The 10,466-nt window shown below is 41.6% G+C and overlaps 1 non-coding gene across 1 annotated transcript; it reads right to left on the reverse strand.

Annotated features, from left to right (window-relative positions):
- Positions 1-1,975: 1,975 nt before the first annotated feature.
- On the reverse strand, positions 1,976-2,078 carry LOC123047735 (U6 spliceosomal RNA). The gene has a single exon (XR_006423108.1). It is a non-coding gene; the product is annotated as a U6 spliceosomal RNA (small nuclear RNA).
- Positions 2,079-10,466: the final 8,388 nt, after the last annotated feature.

Here is a 10,466-nt window from a genome sequence, read left to right on the forward strand (position 1 = left end):
TTTATGGTGAATCAAGTAGGCACTCTATTATCTCTGGCTGTGACTATCTATATGATTCTATAATATACTCATATGGACTACCATTATGGCTCACATGAAGTCTCAAATGGGCAAAACAATAAATATATGAGACATGGTTTTTTCCTTCAGCGAGAGGCATGGTTTTGCTTCCGCTAGAAGCACGACCATGCATCTTGGAAACGGAAAACAAAAACGCATCTTCTATTTTTTTTCCTTCCGTGAGAGGCACGGCCATGCCTCTCGAAAACGAAAAAAACGTGTTTTCTATTTTTTTTGGCTTCCACGAGAGGCACCGTTTTGTTTCTGCGAGAGGCACGGCCGTGCCTCTTGGAAACCGAAAAAAATGTATTTTCTGTTTTTTTTCCTTCGGCGGGAGGCATGGTTTTGCTTCCGCGAGAGGCACGGTTGTGATTTCGTGAGAGGCACGTCCATGCCTCTCGGAAATGGAAAAAAATGTGTTTTATGTTTTTTTGCTTCTGCGAGAGGCACAATTTTGCTTCCATGAGAAGCACGGTTGTGCTTTTGCGAGAGGCACGGCCGTGTCTCTCAGAAACGAAAAAACGTGTTTTCTGATTTTTTTTTTCTTTCACGAGAGGTTCGGCTTTGTTTCCGCGAGAGGCACGGGTGTGCTTTGGCAATAGGCACGACCGCGCCTCTTTCGGAAAAGAAAAAAAATTCTTCAAAATCTGTCAGCATGGGATCTAGTTTTGAAGATCTCGACGTAAGGAATCCTAGTGTGAAACCGGTTCGAGATTTGGATGCACGGTTTAAGAGATAAATTATTTTAAATAAACGGATATACGAAAAAAAGGGAAACATCCAGGTTGCGACAAGTGACGCACATGCAGCGCGCCACTTGTCCTAACCTGAGGAGGTGGGAGTTATATTTGCAAGGAGTACTTATCAATTAGTGATTTCGAGATTTCTCTCCCAGAAACATTTCGACTAATCGGGGCGCCCGGCCTACCGGCGCATAGAGAAATGGAAAAAGTAGCAAGAAAATGAGGATGCAGGATATTCAAACCTGGGCAGTTTCAATAGTGCGTAGAGCTGCTAGCCAATGCGCCAGTGTTGACTTCATGTTTACATAGGAGGTGCACTCTACTTGAGGTAAAGAACCAGAGGTTATTTTTTTATTTCTCCATTTTTTCGTTTCTTTCAATCTTCTTTTGGCTTTCTTATTTTCTCTAGCTTTCTCCTTTTGTCATTATAATTCGTTTTCATTCTGATTTCTTTTTGCTTTTTTCATGGTTTTAATTTTTTTTCTCATTTTCTTTCTTTTATTCTTTAGTTTTTATAGTTTTTGGGTTTTCTTTGTTTCTTTTGGTTTCTCATTCTACAATTTTTGTATATTTCATAACATATTTCTAACACATGTAAAACATTTTTCCAATACAAAATTTACATTTTAATACATATTCAACATTTTTTCTATACACATTTTTTAAACACTTGTTCAATTTTTTAAATGCTTGATTAACATTTTTATATACATGATTCAAAAAATTTATCATTTTTTAATACATGGTCAACATTTTTCTATAAAAGCTTAATATTTTCCAAATGCTTGATTAACATTTTTATATGCATTATAAAAATTCATTATATTAGAGTGAAGCTCCCCTATTTATTTCATATTTTTTACTTACTTTTAAACCGTTAAATGTTTAGTAAGACTTAACTAGTTATGTGGCAAGTTATGATAGACACAGTTTTACCTAGAATATTTTGAATATTACGTAGAATATTTTGAAGTATAAAGGAAAGTAAAAAATAAAGCAAAAAAGAGAACAAAAACAGAAAAAATAAACAAAAAACATGCCGTGGTCTCCCGCATGGCTGGGCCGGCCCATTTGGGGCTCCCCCATCGCGAGGCTTCCCCTGTCTCGCTTAAAGCGCATGAGGTGCTAACACCTTAGGGCGGTCTGGGCTCCACGGTGGGTACTGTTTTCTGTAAAGTTTAGATCATTTCTCAATATGTGCATGTCGTCCTCGATGAGCGGGCATGCTAATCTTCTTTGTATCGTTTTAGTTTTAATGGATGTCCCTGAAGGGACGTTGGGTACTGCTTCTACTCGTGGACCGTTGATGTTTTCACTCTTCCTGCATAGATAAAATTGTGGACCGTTGAGTATAGGTTGACTTTCTAAATGTCAACCTATACTCGAAGATTCTGCCACCCAAATATTCAAAGATTCGACAATCAGTATTTTCACCACCAAAGCATTGTTGAAGAATTATTGTCGTCGATCCAATTTATATTCTAAGTTTCTACAAATATGCTTTCCTAATAATTTACAAGAAAAATCTACAAAGATATTTTTGTTTGACTGCAGGCTGTAGAGATATCTACTATCATATTCAAGAAAGAAAATATGCGTGAATAGACATACACACATGGGCACAATTCTAACTATCTATTTATGCACACATAAAAAATAATTCATGGAGGATATGTTTGTACAATAAAGTCTAAATTTAGTACAAAGCAGTAGCGCATATATTACAATTGTATATAAAATAAAACACACTAACTACTATTTAGCAACAATGTTAAGTGTTAATTATGATCATTATGTAAATTATACTCAATAAGACTACAACATATTAAGAATAAGTATTGTACAAATATAGAAGTTTTGTATAAATTATTTTACAGAAATACAATATTGGTTTAAAATCAGACTTCTCTACTTCCTAATTAGATCTAATAGCGGTGCTAGGTTTAGGAGATAAAATTTTGGTCATATACTCAATCAGATGACGACAATGAAGTCTAGGGTAAAGAGGGCGTGGCTGATTCATTTTAACGCAGGCAAGGCGAAGTAAAAAATAACAAATAAAAGTAGTATGACCCACAAACAGAGCTAATATGTATCTTATAATTGATGTCAGCATCATCTTTTTATAAAAGTGACAAAGTTGGTGTAACTAGCCAGGCGTTGGTGGGCGGCCTGGCCAGAGTAGGTGACGAGGTGGAAACGATTGGTGGACATAGTCTCCCGGCCAAAGAGGACTTTGACGACAACGAAAATGATGATTACAGCACCAAAGAATGAGGAGAAGATGCGAGCGATGGAGCGGTTTTCTGCGGCCAATTAAGGGCGGCGGCAAAGAGAGGCAAGTCGGCACCAAGGGGAAGGTTGGGTGCTGGCCCAAGTTTACTGAAAAGTATTATTTCTAGAGCAAAAATGGGTTAGAGGTTTGAGTTTATGGAGATGAAAAGTAAGAAAAATTGAGTTGGAAATATCAAAATTTGGGGGATTATTGGTTTGGGGATAAGTTAGATGGGGCTTAACTCCCCAAACCACGAACTTTTAGACTAAATATAACTTTGGGGAATGGGCTACACAGATGCTCTTATGCATAGAGATTTGCCTTCTACGGTTACCCGACAATACTTAAATGAACAAAGTATATCAGACTTGATAAATCCAGTGAGAAAATCAAAGAAGGCGGACTTGCAAAAAGGTGGACTAGCCGCAAAGGTTTTGAAGAGGTACCTACCTCAATATAGGGTGAGAGCCTATGATCTACATCCGAGGACAATGTTGTTGCAAGACATGTTACCAAACCGTTGCTTCATCATCATATTGTTTGAAAAAAAGCTTTGAATTGAAAATATGAAAGAACGAAACATGGGGAAAACTACAGAACACAACGCAACACCACATTTGCCGCCAATTGGTTATTGATCATGCAGTCGAGTCGATTTTTATTTATAAACTTGTTCATAGTGAGACCAGTTTTGTTGTCCATTCTTCTTATGAGAATTCATTCAGAGGAGACTAAAATACACTTTACAAGAAGAAAAAAATGAAAAGGAAATAGTGGCCCAACGATTGTCTTAGAAATAGCAGCATAGAGTCCGAATGAAGCACAACCGACATATGTCACATTTTGGATGGGAGTCCTTGATGCTCTCTGCCTCAAAACATTAGGAAAATCCATCGGGACACATCAACGCTCGGTAGGGTAATTTTCCGGTCCTAGTTCCTAACGCGTTGGTTGTTTCATTCTGGTTTCCAAAAACACAAAAAATATTTAAAAGCAGACGGTTAAAAAAATTGTATTTTTGGAATTTTGAGAACATTTTCTGAAACAATTGTGAGCCTTTTTTAGATTTTCGATTTTACAAAAGAAATCTGATTTTTTGGGGAAAAATATATAAAACTTTTGATAAGAAATGCTGAAATAAAAACCTGGTAAAGGAAACAACTGAAAGAAAATGAAAATGAAGAAAAAATTGGGCAGAGCCTTCTAGAAGGTTCCCAGAAACCAGAATCCTGCTGCATGATTGACCATCATTTTGATGCAAACGTACTGGGCTTCCGGGCTGCTGGGGGCGGCGGGCTCTCGCTAGTACTAGGCCTAGCTTGGGATCAACAGCGACAACAACCATGGTCGGTGGTCCCCGTGGCTGTGACCTGGGACTGGTGGCGCTCGACGGAGAGGGTGGTTAGCGAGGCGTGGTGGTTCGGGCATCGTGGTGAGCTGCCATGCTTGGTCTGGGTGCTCTCTATGCCCAGATCTGGACCCCTTGGGGTGGCGGCTTGCCCGGTCAGTGGTAACCATGCCTGCAGCGGGGGGAGGGGGGTTGATGATCCAGAGGAGTATAGGGGATCGCCATATTCTTCGAGGGTAGTATTTCACCCAATTTATTGATTTAACACAAGGGGAGCCAAAGAATATTTATAAGCCTTAGCAGTTGAGTTCTCAACTAAACCACACCTAGAAAGTTGTTTCTCTGCAAGGAAGTATTTAGTACCACAGTAGTTTGATAGTTTTAATAGCAGCAGTAATAACGGTAAGCAGTTTTGTAGTGATTGTAACAACAGTAGCGATAGTAGTTACTTAGTAAAGACAATACGAGCAAAGTGTAGGCATTGGATCAGCGATGGATATTTGTATGGATTACATTCATCATGCAACAATCACAACCTAGAACGATACACAATAGCTCCAATTCATCAATTCAATGTTGGCATGTATTTCGTATATAGTCATACATGATTATAATAAGAACTTGGATAACATCTTTTGTCCTATCCTCCCATTACAGCGGGGTCCATAAGGAAATCTAAGGGTAATTAAGGCATTCTTTTAATAGGGAACCAGATAAAGCATTAACACATAGTGAATACATGAACTCCTCGAATTACAGTCATCCCCGGAGAGTATCCCAATTATTGTCATCTTGTGGTATACGGTTCAGAACTATAACAAGTGCATACAACTAGCAGATAGGATCAAGAAATCGAATATATTGATGAAAACATAAAGGGTTCAGATCTAAAATCGTGGCACTTGGGCCCTAGTGACAAGCATTAAACATAACAAAGTCATAGGAACATCAATCTCACAACATAGTGGATACTATGGGTCAAGCCCTAACAAATTGACTCGATTACATGACAAATCTCATCCATCTCCATCACCGTGCAACAAGCCTACAAAGAAATTACTCACTCCCGGTGGTGAGCATCATGGATTGTTGATGGAGAAGGCTTGTTGACGATGATGGTGACCAATCCCCTTCTTTGGAGCCCCAAACAGACTTCAGATCAGCCCTCCCGATGAACAACAGGAGGTCATGGCAGCTCCTTATCGTAAAATGCGATGATTCTTTCTCTTTTTTTTCTCCACAAGATGGAACTTATAGGACCGGAGGTTGCACAAATGGAGGCACTTGCGCACAATGTCATCCTCAGCAAATTAAATTCTTCCCGATATAATTCTTGCGCACAAACGGAGGGGGCGGTGGACATTGACAAGGCAAAGTCGCATTCTCCGGCGCTCCATATGGTGCACCAGTGCAAGCACCGCAACCGCGTCGTGGTGGATGTCGTCGGCTCCTCCTAGGACGGATCCATTATTGACCTGATGTCCACCAGCACTGTCAGGGTTCCGGACTCAAACGAGGAAGAGTAGGGCATGGGAGATGGTAGCACCTTGTGTCCCGTGAGCCGGCTCGTGTCCCATGTCCTACTCCACCTCGCCGGTTACCGGACCAACACTCTGGGAAGTGCAGCTGGCCGCCGTACATGGGCATGACGGAGCCTGGCAAACTCCGCTTAAAGATCGGTTTACATTGAATGTAATAGTATGGATTTGAGATTTCTAATTTGAGGGATCTGGTTGTAGAATTGATTATTTGAGGCTTGACTGGTCACTGTCTGCAGACACGGTGTTGGGGAACGTAGTAATTTCAAAAAAATTCCTACGCACACGCAAGATCATGGTGATGCATAGCAACGAGAGGGGAGAGTGTTGTCTACGTACCCTCGTAGACCGAAGCGGAAGCGTTGACGCAACGTAGAGGAAGTAGTCGTACGTCTTCCCGATCCAACCGATCCAAGCACCGTTACTCCGGCACCTCCGAGTTCTTGACACACGTACAGCTCGATGACGCACCCCGAACTCCGATCCAGCAGAGGTACGGGGAGGAGTTTTGTCAGCACAACGGCGTGGTGACGATCTTGATGTTCAACTGTCGCAGGGCTTCGCCTAAGCACCGCTACAATATGACCGAGGTGTAATATCGTGGAGGGGGGCACCGCACACGGCTAAGGAACGATCACGATGATCAACCTGTGTGTCTATGGGGTGCCCCCCGCCCCCGTATATAAAGGAGGGAGGGAGGAGGGGGCCGGCCAAGAGGGGAGGCGCGCCCTAGGGGGGCCAAACCTACTCCAAGTAGGTTTGGCCCCCCTTTCCTATTAGGAGTAGGAGAGGGAAGGAAGAAGGGGGGAGGAGAGAAGGAAAGGGGGGGCGGCCCCCCTCCGAATTCGGATTGGGCTTGGGGGGGGGGGCGCCCCCTCCTTTGCTCCTTCTCCCTCCCTTCCACTAAGGCCCAATAAGGCCCATATACTTACCGGGGGGTTCCGGTAACCTCCCGGAACTCCGGTATAATCCCAATCTCATCCGGAACCTTTCCGGTGTCCAAATATATCCGTCCAATATATCAATCTTTATGTCTCGACCATTTCGAGACTCCTCGTCATGTCCGTGATCACATCCGTGACTCCGAACAACCTTCGGTACATCAAAATACATAAACTCATAATATAACTGTCATCGAAACCTTAAGCGTGCGGACCCTACGGTTCGAGAACAATGTAGACATGACCGAGACACGTCTCCGGTCAATAACCAATAGCGGGACCTGGATGCCCATATTGGTTCCTACATATTCTATGAAGATCTTTATTGGTCAGACCGCATAACAACATACGTTGTTCCCTTTGTCATCGGTATGTTACTTGCCCGAGATTCGATCGTCGGTATCCAATACCTAGTTCAATCTCGTTACCGGCAAGTCTCTTTACTCGTTCCGTAATAAATCATCTCGCAACTAACTCATTAGTTGCAATGCTTGCAAGGCTTAAGTGATGTGCATTACCGAGAGGGCCCAGAGATACCTCTCCGACATTCGGAGTGACAAATCCTAATCTCGAAATACGCCAACTCAACAAGTACCTTCGGAGACACCTGTAGAGCACCTTTATAATCACCCAGTTACGTTGTGACGTTTGGTAGCACACAAAGTGTTCCTCCGGTAAACGGGAGTTGCATAATCTCATAGTCATAGGAACATGTATAAGTCATGAAGGAAGCAATAGCAACATACTAAACGATCGGGTGCTAAGCTAATGGAATGGGTCATGTCAATCAGATCATTCAACTAATGATGTGGCCTTGTTAATCAAATAATAACTCCTTGTTCATGGTTAGGAAACATAACCATCTTTGATTAACAAGCTAGTCAAGTAGAGGCATACTGGTGACACTCTGTTTGTCTATATATTCACACATGTATTATGTTTCCGGTTAATACAATTCTAGCATGAATAATAAACATTTATCATGATATAAGGAAATAAATAATAACTTTATTATTGCCTCTAGGGCATATTTCCTTCAGTCTCCCACTTGCACTAGAGTCAATAATCTAGATTACATAGTAATGATTCTAACACCCATGGAGTCTTGGTGTTGATCATGTTTTGCTCGTGGAAGAGGCTTAGTCAAAGGGTCTGCAACATTCAGATCCGTATGTATCTTGCAAATCTCTATGTCTCCCACCTGGACTAGATCCCGGATGGAATTGAAGCGTCTCTTGATGTGTTTGGTCCTCTTGTGAAATCTGGATTCCTTCGCTAAGGCAATCACTCCAGTATTGTCACAAAAGATTTTCATTGGACCCGATGCACTAGGTATGACACCTAGATCGGATATGAACTCCTTCATCCAGACTCCTTCATTGGCTCCTTCCGAAGCAGCTATGTATTCCGCTTCACACGTAGATCCCGCCACGACGCTTTACTTTGAACTGCACCAACTGACAGCTCCACCGTTTAATGTAAACACGTATCCGGTTTGCGATTTAGAATCGTCCGGATCAGTGTCAAAGCTTGCATCAACGTAACCATTTACGATGAGCTCTTTGTCACCTCCATATACGAGAAACATATCCTTAGTCCTTTTCAGGTACTTCAGGATGTTCTTGACCGCTGTCCAGTGATCCACTCCTGGATTACTTTGGTACCTCCCTGCTAGACTTATAGCAAGGCACACATCAGGTCTGGTACACAGCATTGCATACATGATAGAGCCTATGGCTGAAGCATAGGGAACACTTTTCATTTTCTCTCTATCTTCTGCAGTGGTCGGGCTTTGAGTCTTACTCAACTTCACACCTTGCAATACAGGCAAGAACCCTTTCTTTGCTTGATCCATTTTGAACTTCTTCAAAACTTTGTCAAGGTATGTGCTTTGTGAAAGTCCAATTAAGCGTCTTGATCTATCTCTGTAGATCTTAATGCCCAATATGTAAGCAGCTTCACCGAGGTCTTTCATTGAAAAACTTTTATTCAAGTATCCCTTTATGCTATCCAGAAATTCTATATCATTTCCAATCAATAATATGTCATCCACATATAATATTAGAAATGCTACAAAGCTCCCACTCACTTTCTTGTAAATACAGGCTTCTCCAAAAGTCTGTATAAACCCAAATGCTTTGATCACACTATCAAAACGTTTGTTCCAACTCCGAGAGGCTTGCACCAGTCCATAAATGGATCGCTGGAGCTTGCACACTTTTTTAGCTCCCTTTGGATCGATAAAACCTTCTGGTTGCATCATATACAACTCTTCCTCCAGAAATCCATTCAGGAATGCAGTTTTTACATCCATTTGCCAAATTTCATAATCATAAAAAGCGGCAATTGCTAACATGATTCGGACAGACTTAAGCATCGGTACGGGTGAGAAGGTCTCATCGTAGTCAACCCCTTGAACTTGTCGAAAACCTTTTGCAACAAGTTGAGCTTTGTAGACAGTAACATTACCGTCAGCGTCAGTCTTCTTCTTGAAGATCCATTTATTCTCAATTGCTTGCCGACCATCGGGCAAGTCAACCAAAGTCCATACTTTGTTCTCATACATGGATCCCATCTCAGATTTCATGGCTTCAAGCCATTCTGCGGAATCTGGGCTCACCATCGCTTCTTCATAGTTCGTAGGTTCATCATGATCTAGTAGCATGACTTCCAGAATAGGATTACCATACCACTCTGGTGCGGATCTTACTCTGTTTGACCTACGAGGTTCTGTATTAACTTGATCTGAAGTTCTATGATCATCATCATCAACTTCCTCACTAGTTGGTTTTGACGTCATAGAAACCGGTTCCTGTGATGTATTATTTTCCAATAAGGGAGTAGGTACAGTTACCTCATCAAGTTCTACTTTCCTCCCACTCACTTCTTTCGAGAGAAACTCCTTCTCTAGAAAGGATCCATTCTTAGCAACGAATGTCTTGCCTTCGGATCTGTGATAGAAGGTGTACCCAACTGTCTCCTTTGGGTATCCTATGAAGACACATTTCTCCGATTTGGATTCGAGCTTATCAGGTTGAAGCTTTTTCAGATAAGCATCGCAGCCCCAAACTTTAAGAAACAACAACTTTGGTTTCTCATAAGGTGTCGTTTCAACGGATTTCGACGGTGCCCTATTTAACGCGAATGTGGCCGTCTCTAAAGCATAACCCTAAAACGATAGCGGTAAATCTGTAAGAGACATCATAGATCGCACCATATCAAGTAAAGTACGATTACGATGTTCGGACACACCATTACGCTGTGGTGTTCTGGGTGGCGTGAGTTGCGAAACTATTCCACATTGTTTTAAGTGTAGACCAAACTCGTAACTCAAATATTCTCCTGCACGATCAGATCATAGAGACTTTATTTTCTTGTTACGATGATTTTCAACTTCACTCTGAAATTCTTTGAACTTTTCAAATGTTTCAGACTTATGCTTCATTAAGTAGATATACCCATATCTGCTTAAATCATCTATGAAGGTGAGAAAATAATGATATCCGCCACGAGCCTCAACATTCATCGGACCACATACATCTGTATGTATGATTTCCAACA

Source organism: Triticum aestivum, chromosome 2B (assembly GCF_018294505.1).
Source record: "Triticum aestivum cultivar Chinese Spring chromosome 2B, IWGSC CS RefSeq v2.1, whole genome shotgun sequence".
NCBI lineage: Eukaryota > Viridiplantae > Streptophyta > Magnoliopsida > Poales > Poaceae > Triticum > Triticum aestivum.